Raw genomic sequence first — 25,262 nt, 5'->3', positions numbered from 1 at the left:
CTATGGTGCATTATGCGCAAACCATGCACCAATCTTGCACCTAAACTAACACTGTCTCCAAACAGATTGAAGCGAGATTCCATATGACACACATGATCTAGGAGTGATATCGGGTGCGTCTAAATTGATTTCTGAGAATATGGTATGTTCAATGCAAACTGTACACCTATCTTTCATGAAGATTAGCACTATCTCCAAACAGACCGAACCGAGCTTTCACTTGAGCCTCTTCAACTAGGAGTACCATCGGGAACTTCCACAACGATTTCCTAGCCTATGGTGCACTGGGCACAAACCATGCAACTATCTTGCACCAAAACTAATACTATCTCCAACTGGACCGAAGCGAGATTCCGTATGATACACTTCATCTATTAGTTCCATCGGGTTTGTTCAAATTGATTTCTGAGCATATGGTATGTTCCATGCAAACTGTGCACCTATCTTGCATCAAGACTAGAACCAATATTCCACTTGAGCCTCTTCACCGAGGAGTACCATCGTGTGCGTCCAAAATAGTTTCTAAGCCTATGGTGCATTAGGCACAAACCGTGTACCTATCTTGCACCGAAACTAACACTATCTCCAAAGAGACCGAAGTGAGATTCTATATGACACACGTCATCTAGGAGTTCTATTGGGTGCTTCCAAATATATTTCGAAGCATATGGTACGTTGGATGCAATTCGTGCACATATCTTGCATCAAGATTAGCACTATCTCCAAACAAAGCAAACTGAGCTTCCACTTGAGCCCCTTTACCCAGGAGTATCATCGGGTGCATCCAAAATGGTTTCTTATCCTATGATGCATTAGGCGCAAACTGTGTACCTATCTTGCACCAAAACTAACTCTGTCTCCTAACAGACCGAAGCGAGATTCCATATGACACATGTCATCTAAGAGTTCTATTGGGGTGCGTCCAAATGGATTTCTTAGCATATGGTATGTTCCATGCAAACCGTGCACCTATCTTGCATCAAGATTAGCACTATCTCCAAATAGATCGAACCGACCTTCCACTTGAGCCACTTTACCTTGGATTATCATCGGGTGCTTCCATAATGGTATCTGAGCCTATGGTGCATTATGCGCAAACCATGCACCAATCTTGCACCTAAACTAACACTGTCTCCAAACAAATTGAAGCGAGATTCCATATGAGACACATGATCTAGGAGTTCTATCGGGTGCGTCCAAATTGATTTCTGAGAATATGGTATGTTCCATGCAAACCGTACACCTATCTTTCATCAATACTAGCACTATCTCCAAACAGACCGAACCGAGCTTTCACTTGAGCCTCTTCACCTAGGAGTACCTTCGGGAACTTTCACAACGGTTTCTGAGCCTATGGTGCACTGGACACAAACCATGCACCTATCTTGCACCGAAAATTATACTATCTCCAACTAGACTGAAGCGAGATTCCATATGATACACTTCATCTAGTTGTTCTATCGGGTGCATCTACAGTTCCATCGGGTGTGTCCAAATTGATTTCTGAACATATGGTATGTTCCATGCAAACCGTGCACCTATCTTGCATCAAGATTACAACTATCTCCAAACAGACAAAACCAAGATTCCACATGAGCCTCTTCACCAAGGAGTATCATCGCGTACGTCCAAAATAGTTTCTTAGCCTATGGTGCATTAGGCACAAACCGTGTACCTATCTTGCACCGAAACTAACACCATCTCCAAAGAGACCGAAGTGAGATTCTATATTACAAACGTCATCTAGGAGTTCTGTTGGGTGCTTTCAAATATATTTCGAAGCATATGGTACGTTCCATGCAATTCGTGCACCTATCTTGCATCAAGATTAGCACTATCTCCAAACAAAGCAAACTGAGCTTCCACTTGAACCCCTTTACCCAGGATTATCATCGGGTGCATCCAAAATGGTTTCTTAGCCTATGATGCATTAGGCGCAAACTGTGTACCTATCTTGCACCAAAACTAACTCTGTCTCCAAGCAGACCAAAGCGAGATTCTATATGACACATGTCATCTAGGAGTTCTATTAGGGTGCGTCTAAATGGATTTTTTAGCATATGGTTTGTTCCATGCAAACCGTGCACCTATCTTGCATCAAGATTAGCACTATCTCCAAAAATATCGAACCGAGCTTCCACTTGAGCCTCTTCACCTAGGATTATCATCGCGTGCTTCCATAATGGTTTCTGAGCCTATGGTGCATTATCTGCAAACCATGCACTAATCTTGCACCTAAACTAACACTGTCTCCAAACAGATTGAAGTGAGATTCCATATGACACACATGATCTAGGAGTTCTATCGGGTGCGTCCAAATTGATTTCTGAGAATATGGTACGTTCCATGCAAACCGTACACCTATCTTTCATGAACATTAGCACTATCTCCAAACAGACCGAACCGAGCTTTCACTTGAGCCTCTTCAACTAGGAGTACCATCGGGAACTTCCACAACTATGGTGCACTGGGCACAAACCATGCAACTATCTTGCACCGAAACTAATACTATATCCAACTGGACCGAAGCGAGATTCAATATGATACACTTGATCTAGTAGTTCCGTCGGGTGCATCTACAGTTCCATCGGGTGTGTCCAAATTGATTTCTGAGCATATGGTATGTTCCATGCAAACTGTGCACCTATCTTGCATCAAGATTAGAACTATCTCCAAACAGACAGAACCAAGATTCCACATGAGCCTCTTCACCAAGGAGTACCATCGCGTGTGTCCAAAATAGTTTCTTAGCCTATGGTGCATTAGGCACAAACCGTGTACCTATCTTGCACCGAAACTAACACTATCTCGAAAGAGACCGAAGTGAGATTCTATATGACACATCTCATCTAGGAGTTCTATTGGGTGCTTCCAAATATATTTCGAAGCATATGGTACGTTCGATGCCATTCGTGCACCTATCTTGCATCAAGATTAGCACTATCTCCAAACAAAGCAAACTGAGCTTCCACTTGAGCCCCTTTACCCAGGAGTATCATCGGGTGCATCCAAAATGGTTTCTTAGCCTATGATGCATTAGGCGCAAACTGTGTACCTATCTTACCAAAACTAACTCTGTCTCCAAACAGACCAAAGCGAGATTCCATATGACACATGTCATCTAGGAGTTCTATTGGGTTGCGTCCAAATGGATTTCTTAGCATAAGGTATGTTCCATGCAAAACGTACACCTATCTTGCATCAAGATTAGCACTATCTCCAAACAGACCGAACCGAGCTTTCACTTGAGCCTGTTCACCTAGGAGTACCTTCGGGAACTTTCACAACGGTTTCTGAGCCTATGGTGCCCTGGACACAAACCATGCACCTATCTTGCACCGAAACTTATACTATCTCCAACTAGACTGAAGCGAGATTCCATATGATACACTTCATCTAGTTGTTCTATCGGGTGCATCTACAGTTCCATCGGGTGTGTCCAAATTGATTTCTGAACATATGGTATGTTCCATGCAAACCGTGCACCTATCTTGCATCAAGATTACAACTATCTCCAAACAGACAGAACCAAGGTTCCACATGAGCCTCTTCACCAAGGAGTACCATCGCGTACGTCCAAAATAGTTTCTTAGCCTATGGTGCATTTGGCACAAACCGTGTACCTATCTTGCACCGAAACTAACACCATCTCCAAAGAGACCGAAGTGAGATTCTATATTACAAACGTCATCTAGGAGTTCTGTTGGGTGCTTCCAAATATATTTCTAAGCATATGGTACGTTGCATGCAATTCGTGCACCTATCTTGCATCAAGATTAGCACTATCTCCAAACAAAGCAAACTGAGCTTCCACTTCAACCCCTTTACCCAGGATTATCATCGGGTGCATCCAAAATGGTTTCTTAGCCTATGATGCATTAGGCGCAAACTGTGTACCTATCTTGCACCAAAACTAACTCTGTCTCCAAACAGACCAAAGCGAGATTCTATATGACACATGTCATCTAGGAGTTCTGTTGGGGTGCGTCTAAATGGATTTCTTAGCATATGATATGTTCCATGCAAACCTTGCACCTATCTTGCATCAAGATTAGCACTATCTCCAAACAGATCGAACCAACCTTCCACTTGAGCCTCTTCACCTAGGATTATCATCCGGTGCTTCCATAATGGTTTCTGAGCCTATGGTGCATTATGCGCAAACCATGCACCAATCTTGCACCTAAACTGTCTCCAAACAGATTGAAGCGAGATTCCATATGACACACATGATCTAGGAGTTCTATCGGGTGCGTCCAAATTGATTTCTGAGAATACGGTACGTTCCATGCAAACCGTACACTATCTTTCATCAAGATTAGCACTATCTCCAAACAGACCGAACCGAGCTTTCACTTGAGCCTCTTCACCTAGGAGTACCATCGGGAACTTCCACAACGATTTCTGAGCCTATGGTGCACTGGGCTAAAAACCATGCAACTATCTTGCACCAAAACTAATACTATCTCCAACTGGACTGAAGCGAGATTCCATATGATACACTTCATCTAGTAGTTCCATCGGGTGCATCTACAGTTCCATCGGGTGTGTCCAAATTGATTTCTGAGCATATTGTATGTTCCATGCAAACCGTGCACCTATCTTGCATCAAGATTAGAACTATCTCCAAACAGATAGAACCAAGATTCCACATGAGCCTCTTCACCAAGGAGTACCATCGCGTGCATCCAAAATAGTTTCATAGCCTATGGTGCATTAGGCACAAACCGTGTACCTATCTTACACCGAAACTAACACTATCTCGAAAGAGACCGAAGTGAGATTCTATATGACAAACGTCATCTAGGAGTTCTATTGGGTGCTTCCAAATATATTTCTAAGCATATGGTACGTTCGATGCAATTCGTGCACCTATCTTGCATCTAGATTAGCACTATCTCCAAACAAAGCAAACTGAGCTTCCACTTGAGCCCCTTTACCCAGGAGTATCATCGGGTGCATCCAAAATGGTTTCTTAGCCTATGATGCATTGGGCGCAAACTGTGTACCTATCTTGCACCAAAACTACCTCTGTCTCCAAACAGACCTAAGCGATATTCTATATGACACTTGTCATCTTGGAGTTCTATTGGGTGCGTCCAAATGGATTTCTTTGCATATGGTATGTTCCATGCAAACCGTGCACCTATCTTGCATCAAGATTGGCACTATCTCCAAACAGATCGAACCGACCTTCCACTTGAGCCTCTTCACCTAGGATTATCATCGGGTGCTTCCATAATTGTTTCTGAGCATATGGTGCATTATGCGCAAACGATGCACCAATCTTCCACCTAAACTAACAATGTCTCCAAACAGATTGAAGCGAGATTCCAAATGACACACATGATCTAGGAGTTCTATCGGGTGAGTCCAAATTGATTTATGAGAATATGGTACGTTCTATGCAAACCGTACACGTATCTTTCAGCAAGATTAACACTATCTCCAAACAGACCGAACCGGGCTTTCACTTGAGCCTCTTCACCTAGGAGTAGCATCAGGAACTTCCACAACGATTTCTGAGCCTACGGCGCACTTGGCACAAACCATACAACTATCTTGCACCGAAACTAATACTATCTCCAACTGGATGGAAGCGAGATTCCATATGAAAAACGTCATCTAGTAGTTCCATCGGGTGCATCTACAGTTCCATCAGGTGTATCCAAATTGATTTCTGAGCATATGGTATGTTCCATACAAACCGTGCACCTATCTTGCATCAAGATTGGAACTATCTTCAAACAGATAGAACCAAGGTTCCACATGAGCCTCTTCAAGAAGAAGTACCATTGCGTGCGTCCAAAATAGTTTATTAGCCTATGGTGCATTTGGCACAAACCGTGTACCTATCTTCCACCGAAACTAACACTATCTCCAAAGAGACCGAAGTGAGATTCTATATGACACAAATCATCTAGGAGTTCTATTGGTTGCTTCCAAATATATTTCTAAGCATATGGTACGTTTGATGCAATTTGTGCACCTATCTTGCATCAAGATTAGCACTATCTCCAAACAAAGCAAACTGAGCTTCCACTTGAGCCCCTTTACCCAGGAGTATCATCGGGTGCATCCAAAATGGTTTCTTAGCCTATGATGCATTAGGCGCAAACTGTGTACTGTCGACGAAAGCTAGTCGGCAGTCTACCTTGGGGTATACCCACGGTAGTAGTTTATCGGTAGACGGTGCGCAAACTACGAACTCGACGGTGACGCAAGACACGGACAAGCTTTTTATCCAGGTTCGGCCGCCGAGTTGGCGTAATACCTACGTCCTGCGTCTGGTTGTATTGATTTGTGTTGAGAGAATATGATGTGTCCTAGGGGGGTCCCTTGCCCCTCCTTATATAGTCTGGAGGGCAGGGTTACAGATCTGGAAACTAATCCTAGTCGGTTACAATTGCCATGGATAATTCGATATCAATTCCTATTCTAACCGACCAGAATCCTGCTTGATCTCCACATCTTGTTTCCTTGCGCGGAACTCCAGGTTGTCGGATCAAGCTTTGGACTCGTCTCGTAATGGGCCAAGCCTCCTGGCCCAAGTCCAGCCGTAAGGGTATAGGGGTTTATACCCCCACAGCTAGTCCCCGAGCACCATGTATTATGGTGTAACACGCCGTCTTGAGCTTCTTCGATCAGTGAGGCTTGACGTCTTCAGGAAAGTTGCCCGAACAGTTGCAACGATATTTTGACCAACTCAAAAGACAGTTGATCAACATTGACGTTGAAGAAGCAGGTTGTTCGAAGAATGCATGGTGCTCTAAATCAAAAAAGATTTCTTTCCTGGTGAAGTGTGCCCACTTTACTTTTTTGAAAGGTATAAACGTCAAAAAAGCAAGCAAATTCACCGCAAGGTGAAGTGTGCCCACTTAGTCCCCGAGCCTGGTAGTAGGTGACGCAGGCACGTGGTGCCAGGGTCAAAACAAAAGTCCTCAAAGAAATTCTGTAACTGAGATGCATCGCCAGATGCATCGTACCGATGTAGTCCCCGAGCTTGCTGGAAGGCGAAGTATGAACCTTGTAGCAAGGTCTAAAAAGTGGAATTTACCAGTCTGACTGCAATTGAATAGATTAATCGACCAGTCACCAAGCACCAAGTGTTTTTTAGAATCCTGTGTCGCTGTACTGTACGACCAGTCCCCGAGCATCGAGTGCTCGGTGGTCGGTGCAGTTTTTTTTTTTAAAGCGTCTAGCTGATAGACTGGGCGACCAGTCCCCGGGCGTCGAGTGCTCGGTGGTCGGTGCAGTCCTTTAAAGCTTCCAGCTGATAGACTGGACGAGCAGTCCCCGAGCGTCGAGTGCTCGGTGGTCGGCGCAGTCCTTTAAAGCTTCCAGCTGATAGACTGGACGAGCAGTCCCCGAGCGTCGAGTGCTCGGTGGTCGGCGCAGTCCTTTAAAGCTTCCAGCTGATAGACTGGACGAGCAGTCCCCGAGCGTCGAGTGCTCGGTGGTCGGCGCAGTCCTTGAAGTTCCGAGCTGATAGACTGGGCGACCAGTCCCCGAGCGTCGAGTGCTCGGTGGTCGGCGCAGTCCTTGAAATTCCGAGCTGATAGACTGGGCGACCAGTCCCCGGGCGTCGAATGCCCGATGGTCGGTGCAGTCCCCGGATTGTTGACTTTCTGGCGTATGTGTCGTCTTGTTTTTTTTTTTTTGAAAAGATCTTCCCAGTTAACATTGACGTGACGAGGCCTCCTGACGGGGTGTCAGACGGATGCATGAAAAGTTGCGCCTGGCAACTTGTGCAACCGCCTGTGCATGGTTTGAGAAAAGGAAACCATCAATTTGTACGAAAAATCCGCCGCATTAATTGTCTATAATCATTGTAAACCGAAACGCCGCGTCCGCCGCATGGCCTGCCAACTTCCCGAGAATACAGGAAGTGGGAGAGGTGGAGTTGCGGGCTTATAAGAGCCTAATAGGTCCGCCTGTACCGCTTTCGCTGCCATTGCCTTCAAACCTTCCGCTCTCATCTTCTCCAATCTCCTGCATCTTCCTAACTCAAGCCCACATTCGCACCTCTAATGGCGAAGAGCGACTCCAGGAAGAGGGCCGATCTGATGGCCAAGGAGTGGAAGAAGTCTCGCAGCACCACAAAATCTCTTGGTGACCTCGTCGATATGGGGCTTCTGCACGGCCCGGAGCTCGGCGGCTGGAGGGCACCGGAGGGGGAGAGCTACCCCGACCCTCACGCCGGTGAGATCGTCGTATTCGAAGATTTCATTAAGAGGGGTTTTGGTGTTCCTGTTCATCCTTTTCTTCAAGGTCTTCTTCTGTATTATGAGATCGGGATTTGCAATCTGCACCCGAACTCAATTCTCCTCATTTCCACCTTTATCCACCTGTGCGAGGCCTATGTTGGCATAGAGCCGCACTTCGATCTTTTTCGGTATCTTTTCTGCTTGAGGAAGAAGGGAGCAGTTGGAGGCTCCAAGGTTGCAGGTGGAGTATACCTCAACCTTCGTGATGGAATGAAGAATCGCTACCTGCACTGCCCATGGAACACATCCTTGACCGAATGGTACAGGAAGTGGTTCTACATCAGGGAGGAACCGGGCAGCTCCACGTTCTGCGACGTGGGATACATTCCCGAGAAGAGGACGAGCTGGACCGACCGCCTGGAGTTCGACGGTCCAGTGGCGGATCTCATGAAGCTGATCGACTGGTCGCGCCTGGACGGGCTTGGCGTGGTCGGCAACTTCATTTGCCGCCGGGTGATGCCCTGCCAGAAGAGGGTGCACTCGGCGTACGAGTATGCCGGAAGCGCAGACCCGACCAGGATGCGGTCGGAGATCTTGGAGAAAGCGGAGGTACAACAGCTGTTGAACGAGCTGTTTAACTTCGCGGATGGAGGCTTCATCCGTGGCAGTGATCGGGTGCAAGCCTTCAAGTTAGGACGACCAGCACCAAAGGTATGTAGCAGATTCTGTTTTAGCATTCGTATATCGTCGGCAGTTGACTCATCTCTGTTGCTCTTGCAGATCGGCGGTGTCGACCGGTGCACAGTGTATGTATCACTGGCACCGGGGATGGAAAATCCTGCGGGAGAAGACCCGCCAGAAGAGGACGCTGCTCGGTGTACTCATTACACCAGCAGTGAAGAGGACCAAGCCCGCCCCATCCCGACCTCCGAGGAGAGGGTAGCGGGGAAGAGGCCATTGCCGGCAGATCCTTTGCCGGCGGATCTTCCGGCGGAGAGCAGCCAAGCACCGAAGCGTCGTCGGCTCGTGCGGATCGTTGACGATGACGACGACGACGAGGAGGCTGCGCCGTCGTTGGTCCGACGGCCCCGGGGTCGCCCAGATAATGCGCCGGCCGCTACTGATCGAGTGGCCAGCGACGCCCCTGCACCGCAAGTTGTCGAGACGGGGGCGCAGGTGCCGACCGGCCGGGCGAGGAGGAGGTTCACCGCCACCCACCGTCGATCAGACCTGTAAGTGTTCGACTTACGTATTTTTGGACTCCTCATTGAATTTTTTTTTTTTTTGAAATTTGACTTTTGTTCCTGTAGTGCGGCGTCGGATGTCGACCCCGGCCAGGTTGCCAGCCAAGGGACGGGCGAGCCTGCCCGCGGTTCTGGGGATGCGGCCCCCCAGACCACAGAGCAGCCAACAGCTGCAGTCGCGCCTGGGAGCACCGAGGGGCTCCCGAGCGCGGCACCGACTACGACAAGCAGCCCGACCAGGGCTGGAGAGGCTCCCCCAACTGACTCCTCAGAGAAGGGAAGATCGCCGACCGCTCCTCCTGCCGGGGGGAGTGAAGTCCCCACGCCGCCCCGAGCAGGAGCCTCCTCTGCTGCGGGCTCCCCAGGTCTGGTCCAAGGGCCAGTAATACCTGGGACCACCACCGGGGGTGACGCAGCACAGGAGGAGGAAACCCGGGCGGCCTCCGATGATGAGGTGGAAGAGATCGAGGGTCGTCCCCGTGATGGCCGCCAACACGTGTATGTGTGGCGCCAACGCGGGGATCACTTTATCAGGCATGAGGAGCTCGCCGAGACCGAAGAGGCCGCTAGGGTGGAGCGCGCGGCCAAGCGCCTCGTCGACGAAGTCAAGGTAAGCGGCTTTTTGCACTGCTGCACATTCTTTTGCCTTGTCTTGCATGGTCGTTATATGCTTGCTTTGTAGGACGCAATGAAAACGGCGAAGTACCGGAAACGGTGCTTTGACCAGATAGAAGGCGTCATGGCCGAGAACAAGGCCCTTGCCGCGGAGGTAGACCGGTTGCGGGCGGAGGTCAGGGAGAAGGTGGTCGAGATGAGTGCCGAAAAGGAGCGTCGTCTCGACCTCGCTCGTCGTTTGGCCGACCAGTACCGGCTGCAAGAAGGTTAGTCACACGCTCCGAGCAGCTTCGCGTACTTGTATAGTTTGCTTTGCTGACCAGTTTAGGATTCACGCAGACTTGGAAGAGGAGGTGGCGAGCCTCCAACAAGAGAAGGAGCAGCTCAGCCAACAGCTCGCCGGTGCGCTGGAGTCCGGGCGGCGAGCAGGAAAGGAGTTGGGTCGAAAAGACCGGGAGCTATCTGGTAATGGTTGCCGCCTTGTTGGTTACTGCCTGCCCCTTTTTTATGCCGAAAATAACGCTTCGTTTCGTTTGCAGTGCTCAAGGTGAACGCCAAAAAGCACCTGGACGATCTGACCAAGGACCGGGACTCCTGGAAGGTCAACTGTTGCAGGATCTGGAAAGGAGTGTCCCCGGTCCTAGACCTGATCAGTCCCGAGCTCCCGGAGAGCCAGCCCCGCGCGCCGCAGTTGACCCCGGTCGAGAAGGCGCAACGGGCGTGGGACTGGCTCCAGCAGTTTGTGAAGGACGCCGGGGAGTTTGCCGGCGCGCACGTCCTCAGCATGGTGCGCGCCCACTACCCCCTGGTCGACTTGAGCAGGCTGGAGAAGGGTTACCCGAAGGAAGTCGGCCCGCAGGACGCGGACGAGCTTCGGAGTAGTCTGCTGGACTTGTCGTCGACAGTGATCAGCGACATCAATCTGTGCGGAACGGCCACTCCTCCAGACCAGCCGAGCTCAGATAGGTCGGCCAGGGAGTTGTCGGACGCGTCCGTTGCTGGAGATGGGCGGTCGACGCCTGCGGTCTCGACCAGCCAGTCGCCGGTGGCCCCGACCCCTTCGTCCGGGCAGCAGGGCCAGGCGGGTGATCAGCCCGAGCAACTAGGCCAATAGAGTAGTCTGTAGGAATAGACTAGTGTCTGCCCGTCAGGGTATTTATTGTAAACTTTGTATGTAAAGTTTGTAATAAAGTTTACTTTTTGTCATGATTGTTGTTTTGAGCGCTGTAAAAAATATCTGAGTGACGTGTCACCGTATTTGTCTTGGTTGTCGCTAAGAGCATCCATTGCAGGAGTTTTGCCGAGTGCTGTGTGTGACAAGGTATAGGCAAAAAATAGAGAATTTCATTATCAAAAATTATAAGATACTTACAAAAGAAAGTCATTAAAACTTTATGGATAGAAACGTCGCAGTTTGTCGATGTGCCAAGAGTTAGGCACTCGTGTTCCGTCTGGGTATGCCAATCTGTAGGACGTAGGTCGTGTGACCTCGGTCACCACGAAGGGTCCTTCCCAGGGAGTGGATAGCTTGTGCATTCCCTCCTGGCTTGTTTTCCATCGAAGCACCAAATCGCCGACCACGAAGGAACGGTCCTTGACGTTCCTGTTGTAGTATCGCCTGACTGCCGCGAGATATTTTGCTGTTCGGAGACATGAAACTAAACGCTTTTCCTCCATGCAATTGATTTCGAGTTCTCTGGCGTTGTCGGCGGTCGCCTGGTCGAAGTGCTCGATTCTAGGGGATCCGAAGTGTATGTCAGACGGCAGGACCGCCTCTGCACCGTATACCATGAAGTAGGGAGACACCCCTGTGTTTCGACTGGTCTGAGTTCGGAGGCCCCAGACCACTGCCGGCAATTCTTTCATCCATCGACCGGGTGCTCTGTCGTTTTCGGTGTACAGCCTTTTCTTTAGGGCGTCAACGATCATTCCGTTAGCACGTTCGACTTGACCGTTGGCACGTGGATGTGCCACTGACACATATTTTATGACTATGCCTCTGTCATCGCAGAAATCCGAAAAAGTGGTGCCAGTAAACTGGGTGCCCAGGTCGGTGATTATGCTGTTCGGGATGCCGAATCTGTGTATGATTTGATTGAGAAACTCCACAGCCTTCTCGGAGGTTGCCTTGACCAGCGGCATGTATTCAATCCACTTGGAGAACTTGTCGATTAACACGAAGACAAACTTGAAATTGCCCGGGGCTGGTTTAAATGGTCCGATCATGTCAAGCCCCCAGCAAGCAAAGGGCCAAGACGACGGGATGGTTTGAATTTCGTGGGCAGGTACGTGGGTCCTCTTAGCGAAAAACTGACATCCTTCGCAATGCCGAACCAGTTTTTCTGCGTCGCCGACCGCGGTTGGCCAATAAAAACCTGCTCGGAAAGCCTTTCCGACCAGCGTTCTAGATGCGGCGTGATTGCCGCAGGATCCAGCGTGTATGTCCTCCAAGAGCTTGATACCATCATCTTGGGGTATGCACTTGAGCAGTACTTCGGAGCTTGCGTTTTTCCGCATGAGTTTTCCGTCGACCAGGATGTAGTTCTTTGATCGTCGGATGAGGCGCTCGTTCTCTGTTTTGTCCTGAAAGCCTGTCCCGTCTGATATGTATTTGATGAACGGGGTACGCCAGTCACGCCCGCCAGTTGTCGGAGTGGCGTCGTCTATGAGCATTGCCTCGGTGGGTTGCTTGTCGACCAGGGAGGAGCTTATGCTCGGCTCATGGATGTCCTGGACGAAAATACCCCACGGGATTTGGGCCCGAGATGAGCCTAACTTTGACAACGCATCCGCTGCTTGGTTCTTATCCCGGACCACGTGGATGTACTCTATGCCATAGAAGTTAGTTTCCCATTTGCGAATTTCTTTGCAGTAGAGATCCATCTTCTCGTGGGTTGTGTCCCACTCCTTGTTGAGCTGGTTGATGACCAAAGCGGAGTCGCCATAGACGTAGAGGCGCTTGGCCCCCAGTTCAACGGCTAGTCGTATGCCATGCAAGCATGCTTCGTATTCGGCGACGTTGTTTGACGCCGGAAAAAGGATCCGAAGGACGTAACGGAGTTTGTCCTTGTTGGGTGATACGAACAATATCCCAGCGCCTGCACCGTTGATGTTCAAGGACCCGTCAAAGAACATTGACCAGTGGTCTGAGACATCGGGAACGGAAGGCTCGTTGAGATCCGTCCATTCGGCAATGAAATCGACCAGGGCTTGAGACTTGACAGTGGTGCGACTCTGGAACTCCAGGGAAAATGGACATAATTCCATTGCCCATTTCACGATTCTGCCATTGGCGTCTTTATTGCGCAGGATGTCCCCGAGAGGGAAACTGGTTGTCACCAGGACTCGATGGCCGTCGAAGTAGTGCTTCAGCTTTCTTGACGTTATCAGGATGGCGTATATAAGCTTCTGTATTTGTGGGTACCTGGCCTTGGACTCGTTTAAGACTTCGCTTATGAAGTAAACGGGTCTCTGGACCTTGAAGACGTGACCTGGTTCATCTCGCTCGACCACTATTGCCGTGGAAACAACCCTGTCGGTTGCAGCAATGTAAAGGAGTAGGTCTTCATTGGGCTGAGGCGCTGTGAGGACAGGTGGTGAAGTGAGGAAGGTCTTAAGCTGAGTGAACGCAGCTTCGGCTTCCTCTGTCCAAGAAAATTTTTCTGACGCTTTCAATAGTTTGAAGAAAGGGAGGCCTTTTTCTCCCAGCCTTGAGATGAACCGACTGAGGGCGGCCATGCATCCGGTTAGCTTCTGAATATCCTTGACGTTCTTCGGTGGTCGCATGTCGAGTACGGCTTTGACTTTTGAAGGGTTTGGTCGTATGCCGTCGCGACTGACGACGTTGCCGAGCAGTAGACTGGAAGGAACGCCGAAAATGCATTTCTTGGGGTTGAGCTTCCACTTGTACCTATTGAGTGCCTTGAAGGTTCGGTCTAAGTTGTCGATTAGGGTGCTCGCGTCCCTTGTTTTTACGACCACGTCGTCCACATAGGCCTCGACGAGGTCATCGCGAATCTCGTCGTGGAGGCATTGCTGGATGGCCCTTTGATAAGTGGCCCCGGCGTTTTTAAGTCCGAAAGACATGGTAGTGTAGCAGTATGCGCCGAAGGGTGTGATGAAGGATGTTTTGATCTGATCTTCTTCCTTTAGCGAGATCTGGTGATAACCAGAGTAGCAATCTAGAAAGGAGAGTAGTTCGCATCCGGCCGTTGAGTCGACCACCTCGTCGATGCGAGGAAGACCAAAAGGATCTTTAGGACAGTGTTTGTTGAGATCGGTGTAATCAACGCACATTCTCCATTCATTATTCTTTTTGCGTACAAGAACCGGATTGGCGAGCCAATCGGGGTGATACACTTCTTTTATGAACCCGGCTGCTAGAAGCCGTGTTATTTCTGTCCTAATAGCCTCCTTTTTGTCACGAGCGAACCGTCGCAGTTTTTGCTTGATTGGTCTTGCGGTCTTCGAGACATTTAAGGAGTGCTCGATCAGGTTTCGTGGGACGCCGGGCATGTCTGCGGGTTTCCATGCGAAAACGCTCACGTTGTCCCTTAGAAACCTGACGAGCGCGTCTTCCTATTTTGGATCCAGGTTAGCCCCGATGAGGGCTGTCTTCTCGGGGTTGCCTTCGACCAGCTGCACTTCTTTGTACTCCTTGGATTTCGAGTTCTTTCTGGCTGTCTCCTGCTCAGGTAATCGGAGCTGGTCGGGAGGCAGCTGTGCGGCTTGGTTCGCTGTTTCCGCCATGCGGATTGAGAGGTCGATTGCCTCGGTGATCTTGAAGCTTTCTTCTTCGCAGGTGTACGCGGTGTAGACGTTGCCTCTGACGGTTAGGACACCCTTCTCCGTGGGCATCTTAAGGACTAGGTATGAGTAGTGCGGGACTGCCATGAACTTTGTCAGCGATGGGCGGCCCAGTATGGCGTGATAGGTCCCGTCGAAATCCGCGACTACGAAGTTGATGAACTCCGTCCGGAAGTGATCGGGTGTGCCGAATTGGACAAGCAATGTTATCTGTCCGAGGGGCACCGAACTTTGACCTGGCAAAACCCCCCAGAATTGGGCGTCGTAAGGTTTTAGTTGTGCCGGTGATATCTTGAGGGCGGGCAGGCTGTTGCGGAAGAGGATGTCGATGGAGCTTCCCCCGTCCACGAGCACGCGCTCGAATCTGATGCTATTGATGCAGGGATCAAGAATCAGTGGGAAACGACCCGGCTCTGGGATAGCGGCCCACTGGTCCTTCCTGCTGAACGAGATCTCCCTGTGGGACCACGCGGGAAATTTCGGATCTGCGATCAGCCCGTCCGTGCTGTCTATGTTGAGGCAGGCTCTCTTTAACAGCTTTCTTTCTCGCTTAGACTCAGTGGAGACCTTGCCCCCGAAAATGGAGTGGACCACGTCGGTGGGGCTGACGTATTGGTGTCGGGGGTCCCTGTCTTGGTCCTCATCCACATCTTCGTGGTCGTGCCCGTCGCGCTTGTTATTTTTCTTGGCGGAGTCCTCTTGGGCGGCCCGCCGTGTATAGATACTTTTAAGGACGCGGCACTCTTCCATGGTATGGTTAGACTTTGGGTGTAGCTGGCACGGTCCCTTCAACGTTTTGTTGTAGTCGTCTTGGTAGTCCCGTCTTCCATTGGGACGTTTGACCGTATTTACTTCGTGGTCGTATTCGCGAGGGCGCTTTCCTCTGAAGTCGTCGCGGCTGTCGCGCCGCCGATCCCAACCCTCTCGGTGATCGCGGTTGTCAGAGCGGCGGTGATTTCTGTTGTCGTAGCGACCACGACCGTCATCTCGCCGGGAAGGCTGGTCGGGGCCTCTCGCATCGTCTCGGATTAGTTTTTCTGCGTCATCAGCATCGGCGTAATTTTTAGCCGTGGCGAGGAGCTCTGCTACCGTTGATGGGCGCTTACGCAACAGCTTGTTCCTCAGCGCTTCATGGAAACGCAAGCCCTTGATAAAGGCTGATATGGCCTCGTCATGAGAAATCTTTGGGATTTTGAGGCGCATATCCGAGAATCGTCGGATGTAATCGCGCAGAGGTTCATTCTTCCTGTCTCTTATCCTTTCAAGGTCATACTTGTTTCCGGGCTGCTCGCATGTGGCGATGAAGTTGTCGATGAAAGCCTGGCGTAGCTCTTCCCAAGAGTCGAAGGAGTCCTCGGGCAAGCCGAGAAGCCACTGATGACCAGCCTGGTCGAGGACTACGGGGAAGTAGTTAGCCATGACGTGCTCATCTCCTGCCGCTGATCGGACGGCGATTTCATAGAGAGTGATCCAGTTCTCTGGATTTTCCTTGCCGTCGTATTTTTTAAGTTTTTCGAGCTTGAAATTGCGGGGCCACACGACCTGGCGGAGGTGTGAGGAGAACTGTCTTAGGCCTGGAGGACCGTGGGTCGCATCGTACTCGATGCGGCGCAGGTCTTCGTGGACTGCTCTCTCTGCGGCGCGCCTGTTGATGCGGTCCCGGGCATCTTTGGGAGGGATGTTGTGGCGGAGATCCCTGTGTTGATCTTCTTCTTGGCCGCGTATGCCATGAATTTGCTTGCGGCGGCCATCGGCGTCCCGACCACCATCGTCGCGCCGCGAGTCCCCTCGACGGTTGTCGGGGGAGCGGCTGCAGTGACGCCTGCTGGGTGAGACTTGGCTATGATTAGTCTGGTCGGAGGCGGCTTCCGTATAAGAGACGTCCTGGACTCTCTTGAGTAGAGTGGCTGTCTGTCCCATTGCGGCGATCAGGTGTGCTCGGATGCTGGTCCGGACTCCCTGGCATTCGGGGGTGTCAGGAAGCCGATCCAGGTTGGCCATGGCGACAGCCACGTTGGCGCTTGGCGTTTTGTAGACTGGCTGGTCCCCGACCATGTCAAAGGCATCGTTGAGGTTACTTGGTGGCATCTGTTGTTGCTCGTCCGCACGCCGTCGGGCGCGATCGGCGTTACGCTGTTCGCGGAGTTGCCTCTGGTCATCTGTTTCTCCGTCAACAGCCGGTTCGTCGGCGCTGGCATTGAACACAATATCCCCTCGCCGGGGGGGGAATATCGGGAATCGGTCGAAACCCGGAGGGTGTGAAGGAAAATCCAGGTCGTAGCCCTCGTCTTCGGTGTTTATAACCTCGGTGGGGACGGAGCCGGTGCTTGAGTTGGTGCTGGAAACCTGGCCGTCCCGTAGCTCTCGGATTGTCACCATGTTGACATGGTGACGATTGTTCCTTGTCGACGACCAACCCGCCTTGCTGAAACGGATTGGACATGCTGTGAGTAAACAGAGGCCGAGTTGTTCAGGCCGCGAGGATAGTCTTCCTTTTTGAGCTCGACGGATCGTCCTGAGGGGGTTGAGGTTATCGTCAGGGACGTTCCCAGCCGTTCGTGTGTGGCGACACGAGTTGGCCGGCGGGATTTCGAAAAATCCGCTCGAGCAGCTTGGTCGGGCCGGCGCAGAACTCCATCTATTAGTTGGGAGACTTCGAGTAGCCTGGAGTCAGTGCGATCGAGCGCTTGGAGGAGGTCCGAGCAGTCGATCTCCTTTCCCTTGTAGAGTGGGAACGGTGGTCGGGCGCTTGGTGCCGTCATGCGTGTGGTCGGAGACGGCGTGATCTCAGATTGGATCTGGATCTCCTTCGGAACCGTGGTCGCGAAGCCGCCGCTGCACGTCGTCCACGTGATCTGGCCGACGGTGAACGTGAGGCCTTCGGGCACGGTCGCGGAAGCTGGGATCGTGACCATCTTGTTCGCCGGAAAAGTTGCACGCACACCCCCTACCTGGCGCGCCACTGTCGACGAAAGCTAGTCGGCAGTCTACCTTGGGGTATACCCACGGTAGTAGTTTATCGGTAGACGGTGCGCAAACTACGAACTCGACGGTGACGCAAGACACGGACAAGCTTTTTATCCAGGTTCGGCTGCCGAGTTGGCGTAATACCTACGTCCTGCGTCTGGTTGTATTGATTTGTGTTGAGAGAATATGATGTGTCCTAGGGGGGTCCCTTGCCCCTCCTTATATAGTCTGGAGGGCAGGGTTACAGATCTGGAAACTAATCCTAGTCGGTTACAATTGCCATGGATAATTCGATATCAATTCCTATTCTAACCGACCAGAATCCTGCTTGATCTCCACATCTTGTTTCCTTGCGCGGAACTCCAGGTTGTCGGATCAAGCTTTGGACTCGTCTCGTAATGGGCCAAGCCTCCTGGCCCAAGTCCAGCCGTAAGGGTATAGGGGTTTATACCCCCACATGTACCTATCTTGCACCAAAACTACCTCTGTCTCCAAACAGACCTAAGCGAGATTCTATATGACACATGTCATCTAGGAGTTCTATTGGGTGCGTCCAAATGGATTTCTTAGCATATGGTATGTTCCATGCAAACCGTGCACCTATCTTGCATCAAGATTAGCACTATCTCCAAACAGATCGAACCGACCTTCCACTTGAGCCTCTTCACCTAGGATTATCATCGGGTGCTTCCATAATTGTTTCTGAGCATATGGTGCATTATGCGCAAACGATGCACCAATCTTCCACTGTCACACCCCAAAATTTTTGATTTTGGGCTGTGCGTAGAAAACATTAACAAAAATATATATTTTGATATTTGGATAAAATTTACCAAGTTTAGTTTGGAGTCACTGCAAATTTAGTTATAGGAGAATGTTAATTTTCAAATTTGTTTTGAATTAACTTGATGAGCTTTTGTTGATGTGAGGTGATGCTTGCTTGTCGCTTGACTTTGTGTTGTGAGCGGGTGCAGTTTTAATAAGCGCGTTTAGTAAGTCGTTGATCTCTATCCGGCGTGTCTCCAGTTTTTTTTCTATATAATCAAGTCTTCTCTTTCTTGATTGTGTTGTGAGCGGGTGCAGTTTTAATAAGCGCGTTTAGTAAGTCGTTGATCTCTATCCGGCGTGTCTCCAGTTTTTTTCTATATAATCAAGTCTTCTCTTTCTTGATCATTAATCTTTTTATTTAGAGTTTCCATATCCCTTTATTCTATTTTAAATTATTCCTTTGGGTACACCTTCCATGAACCGACCTATTAAAACGTATGAAGAATTATTTTCAGCATTTTTCCTGGAATTTATTTCCACTTGACTCTGAGCATAATCTAATTTCTAGATGCTCCTAGATATCTTTTCATGAGCTCTAAATACTTTATTTGGATTCATCTTCCAATTCACCCATGAGTTTGTCATGCTTTTGTTAAAGCTCCCTTTTACTTTGTGTAAAATTCTTGCTAATTTGGGCTCAAACCCACCATCCGACCGCAGCTCAATTTGTCCGACGTCTTATCGTAGGGAGACCAGGAAGCCAACTCCTTTTTGATCTTAAAACGGCCCATATCTTCTACCATATATATATATATATATATCTTGCAACAGAACAGGCTCTTGCTTTTGCCCTAGATCGTATCTGCCGCCGCCGGTGCCGACTAATCTCCCCTAGAGCCATGCCGTCCTGCTCCATCCTGGCCACCGCAGTCGTCATCGGGTACAGTATTTTTCGGCTGTTGGACGAATTCATCTGCTCGTCGATTTCCTCCGTTTCATCAATCGGCGCACTGCAGAAGCTGTTGTCCTCTGTGTTGATCGGTGGTACTGTGCAGAGGTGGAAGTCCATGCTGCTGTTACCGATTACCGCTGCCCGGCGCTGCGTTCTCTGGCTTTCACTCTCACCGACACACATGGATCAAGGTAATTAGGACTGTGGTTTGTGGGTGAATTTCAGAATTTTCAGTGCACGTGGATCGAGTGAGAAATCAACATTTATGTATTACTTTTGTTAATCGGTGGTAAAAGAAATCAGATTTAGAATTTCTTTTTGCTCCATGAATACGTGATGTCGTGGATAAGTTTTGTCACCGTTTTCCTTTAGAAAAACAAATCTAGAAATATAGAGAAAATACATTAGCTTGTTTTAGCTATAAAATACTCATTTTAACTCTGAGTTTGTTTGTTCAAGTTGCATTAGACTCATATCAATGTAATCTACGCGTTAGTGCTAGTGTTTTTCATGTCACATGTTTTCTATATATTTCTAAATATTTAATTGCTCAATATCCTTATAGTTAGTTTTATAATTAAAATAATATGGGTTTGTCTATCCTTTGTAATTATGTGAGCATGAATTTAATTAATAGCAACTTGAATATGTTTTAATTATATTTTGCTTAGACAATCACGATATATACCATAAACTTATTTTAGTGCTCACATGTTACGTAATTTTATAAGTTAAAGTTTAACTGGCATAAACGATATAAAATTATGTATGAATAACATTTGATCATCTCCAACACGTATCATGTATAATTTGAATAGATGTTCTCACATATTCTTTAAAAAGTTAAAGTTTACTTTGATTAAAATGATGCTTGCATGCCTATATTTAAAATATGATTATCGATTATATAATAGATGTATTCATAAATAGAATATAATAAGTTCTACTTTGTTTTTAAAATTAAAATATAATTTGACTAATTTGAATTAGTAGGTTACGCATGATTGTTCTTAAATAAAACATATTAAGATCATTGTTGTCTCTTTTAAATTATCCAAAACTACAGGTAGTCATTTCTTTATTACGATAGTTTTGCTTTCGGCGTCTCTCATAACCTTAGCATCGACCCGTAACGTTTAGTGCGCTCTCTTTTAAGGCTTTCTTTTTTTGATTGGTGTGTTGTTCTTAGTTTCTTTTATTTGTTGCTTTGTATGTTTGCCTATGCGTGGTGCTTCATGCGAGTAGACGAGAACTGTTTGTGGGCATTGAAGATCAGAAGATGATGACAGAAAGCTGATGATGTGAGGATTAAGCAAGTGTTTAAGGCAAGTATAACTTGGGATCATCCTTGTTACCTATTCACTTATAACTACACATATATGTCATATGCATGCTATCACCTTGTCGACCTTAGCAAAATCATAGATGATTGTTACCTGGATTCCTTGCTACCTACTTGATATGCATTTGGTGTAGATGTGCTAGTGCTTGATATAATCCATGATCTTGTAAGATGATTAATAGCTATGCAATGAACATAAAAGAATGACAAATAACTATATGAGATCTTGTCTGTAAGTGATCACCGGGACAACAGTGCAACCATGAGGGCTATAATGGCTCTGGCTTTAGCTCAGTATGAAGCACTTTTCTAGCTGGTTAGAGGTTACCCGAAAGGGCGGAGGGGCTGAACCGTTTTGGGTATAGTGTGGCCTCTGTCTGTATGAGTATAGGCTGCGAGTCATTGTGCCATCGGAAGGGGGGCTCTATATCTGCGCGCAAAGGAAACCTTGCGGCCCTAACTTGTTAGACGAACTTTTGAAAGGCTTCATAGTGATCCCTGCCGACCTCCCTAGGAAGGGGGTTAAGAGATTAGCTACCTCGGGCGAAAGGGTAAATCATGACTCATGGGTAAAGATGTACAACCTCTGCAGAGTGTAAAACTGGTATACTAGCCGTGCTCACGGTTATGAGCGGCCTTGGGGGTTCTTGCTGCGACGACGATGAGCTTATTAAGTTGTTATGTTCATTTGATTATCGTTTATGCTATGGATTAATTATGCTTACACTTGATCATGGGATTAATGGATTATTTATGCTTCCTTGACAATTGCTATTTAATTATGAACATGCTATCCACTATTAAAAGCTAAATGCAGTCAAACCAGTGTCAGCTATTTGAGCCTCATGAACCCCTGGTTATACTTGTTGAGTACGATATGTGCTCACTCTTGCAAATTTCCCAACACCTCAGGATATGATAATGAAGATGACTGGAATGAGGATTACCGTTATGAGTACTAGGTTTGGAGTCAACCAGTCAACAGTGTCCCTGTGTGGAGCTTCCGTCGAGAGCGTTGCTTACTTTATGCTATCATTTTTGTATGAGACTATGTGATTTATTATATTCCGCTATGTAATAAACACTGCAATGGTACATTGGAGATTTGTCTACTTATGTGTGCGACTATTCCTGGGGCACATATGAGTCATTTATGCATCCTATTTTATTCTTAAAATATGGGTGTGACATCCACCTAAACTAACAATGTCTCCAAACAGATTGAAGCGAGATTCCAAATGACACACATGATCAAGGAGTTCTATCGGGTGAGTCCAAATTGATTTATGAGAATATGGTACGTTCTATGCAAACCGTACACCTATCTTTCATCAAGATTAACACTATTTCCAAACAGACCGAACCGGGCTTTCACTTGAGCCTCTTCACCTAGGAGTACCATCAGGAACTTCCACTACGATTTCTTAGCCTATGGTGCACTGGGCACAAACCATGCAACTCTCTTGCACCGAAACTAATACTATCTCCAACTGGACGGAAGCGAGATTCCATATGACAAACTTCATCTAGTAGTTCCATCGGGTGCATCTACAGTTCCATCAGGTGTGTCCAAATTGATTTCTAAGCATATGGTATGTTCCATGCAAACCGTGCACCTATCTTGCATCAAGATTGGAACTATCTTCAAACAGACAGAACCAAGGTTCCACATGAGCCTCTTCACCAAGGAGTACCATCGCATGCGTCCAAAATAGTTTCTTAGCCTATGGTGCATTTGGCACAAACCGTGTACCTATCTTGCACCGAAACTAACACTATCTCCAAAGAGACCGAAGTGAGATTCTATATGACACACATCATCTAGGAGTTCTATTGGGTGCTTCCAAATATATTTCTAAGCATATGGTACGTTCAATGCAATTCGTGCACCTATCTTGCATCAAGATTAGCACTATCTCCAAACAAAGCAAACTGAGCTTCCACTTGAGCCCCTTTACCCAGGAGTATCATCGGGTGCATCCAAAATGGTTTCTTAGCCTATGATGCATTAGGCGAAAATTGTGTACCTATCTTGCACCAAAACTAACTCTGTCTCCAAATAGACCAAAGCGTGATTCCATATGATACATGTCATCTAGGAGTTCTATTGCGATGCATCCAAATAGATTTCTTAGCATATGGTATGTTCCATGAAAACCGTGCACCTATCTTGCATCAAGATTAGCACTATCTCCAAACAGATCAAACCAACCTTCCACTTGAGCCTCTTCACCTAGGAGTACTATCGGGTGCTTCCATAATGGTTCCCGAGCCTATGGTGCATTATGCGCAAACCATGCACCAATCTTGCACCTAAACTGTCTCCAAACAGATTGAAGCGAGATTCCATATGACACACATGATCTAGGAGTTCTATCGGGTGCGTCCAAATTGATTTCTGAGAATACGGTACGTTCCATGCAAACCGTACACTATCTTTCATCAAGATTAGCACTATCTCCAAACAGACCGAACCGAGCTTTCACTTGAGCCTCTTCACCTAGGAGTACCATCGGGAACTTCCACAACGATTTCTGAGCCTATGGTGCACTGGGCACAAACCATGCAACTATCTTGCACCAAAACTAATACTATCTCCAACTGGACTGAAGCGAGATTCCATATGATACACTTCATCTAGTAGTTCCATCGGGTGCATCTACAGTTCCATCGGGTGTGTCCAAATTGATTTCTGAGCATATTGTATGTTCCATGCAAACCGTGCACCTATCTTGCATCAAGATTAGAACTATCTCCAAACAGACAGAACCAAGATTCCACATGAGCCTCTTCACCAAGGAGTACCATCGCGTGCATCCAAAATAGTTTCATAGCCTATGGTGCATTAGGCACAAACCGTGTACCTATCTTGCACCGAAACTAACACTATCTCGAAAGAGACCGAAGTGAGATTCTATATGACAAACGTCATCTAGGAGTTCTATTGGGTGCTTCCAAATATATTTCTAAGCATATGGTACGTTCGATGCAATTCGTGCACCTATCTTGCATCTAGATTAGCACTATCTCCAAACAAAGCAAACTGAGCTTCCACTTGAGCCCCTTTACCCAGGAGTATCATCGGGTGCATCCACAATGGTTTCTTAGCCTATGATGCATTGGGCGCAAACTGTGTACCTATCTTGCACCAAAACTACCTCTGTCTCCAAACAGACCTAAGCGATATTCTATATGACACTTGTCATCTTGGAGTTCTATTGGGTGCGTCCAAATGGATTTCTTAGCATATGGTATGTTCCATGCAAACCGTGCATCTATCTTGCATCAAGATTAGCATTATCTCCAAACAGATCGAACCGACCTTCCACTTGAGCCTCTTCACCTAGGATTATCATCGGGTGCTTCCATAATTGTTTCTGAGCATATGGTGCATTATGCGCAAACGATGCACCAATCTTCCACCTAAACTAACAATGTCTCCAAACAGATTGAAGCGAGATTCCAAATGACACACATGATCTAGGAGTTCTATCGGGTGAGTCCAAATTGATTTATGAGAATATGGTACGTTCTATGCAAACCGTACACCTATCTTTCAGCAAGATTAACACTATCTCCAAACAGACCGAACCGGGCTTTCACTTGAGCCTCTTCACCTAGGAGTACCGTCAGGAACTTCCACAACGATTTCTGAGCCTATGGCGCACTTGGCACAAACCATGCAACTCTCTTGCACCGAAACTAATACTATCTCCAACTGGACGGAAGCGAGATTCCATATGACAAACTTCATCTAGTAGTTCCATCGGGTGCATCTACAGTTCCATCAGGTGTGTCCAAATTGATTTCTAAGCATATGGTATGTTCCATGCAAACCGTGCACCTATCTTGCATCAAGATTGGAACTATCTTCAAACAGACAGAACCAAGGTTCCACATGAGCCTCTTCACCAAGGAGTACCATCGCGTGCGTCCAAAATAGTTTCTTAGCCTATGGTGCATTTGGCACAAACCGTGTACCTATCTTGCACCGAAACTAACACTATCTCCAAAGAGACCGAAGTGAGATTCTATATGACACACATCATCTAGGAGTTCTATTGGGTGCTTCCAAATATATTTCTAAGCATATGGTACGTTCGATGCAATTCGTGCACCTATCTTGCATCAAGATTAGCACTATCTCCAAACAAAGCAAACTGAGCTTCCACTTGAGCCCCTTTACCCAGGAGTATCATCGGGTGCATCCAAAATGGTTTCTTAGCCTATGATGCATTAGGCGCAAACTGTGTACCTATCTTGCACCAAAACTAACTCTGTCTCCAAATAGACCAAAGCGTGATTCCATATGGCACATGTCATCTAGGAGTTCTATTGCGATGCATCCAAATAGATTTCTT

At 47.9% G+C, this 25,262-nt stretch overlaps 1 long non-coding RNA gene across 1 annotated transcript; it reads left to right on the top strand.

Moving 5' to 3' along the window:
- The first annotated feature begins 19,436 nt into the window (after nucleotides 1-19,436).
- LOC110431517 lies at nucleotides 19,437-20,884 on the top strand. The gene is made up of 3 exons (XR_002448957.1): nucleotides 19,437-19,547; nucleotides 19,663-19,750; nucleotides 20,805-20,884. It is a non-coding gene; the product is annotated as an uncharacterized LOC110431517 (long non-coding RNA).
- Nucleotides 20,885-25,262: the final 4,378 nt, after the last annotated feature.

This window comes from Sorghum bicolor, unplaced genomic scaffold (genome assembly GCF_000003195.3).
Source record: "Sorghum bicolor cultivar BTx623 unplaced genomic scaffold, Sorghum_bicolor_NCBIv3 super_49, whole genome shotgun sequence".
In the NCBI taxonomy this organism is placed as follows: Eukaryota; Viridiplantae; Streptophyta; class Magnoliopsida; order Poales; family Poaceae; genus Sorghum; species Sorghum bicolor.
Note: the sequence above shows the minus strand (reverse complement) of the source record. Positions and strands in the feature narration are given on the sequence as shown.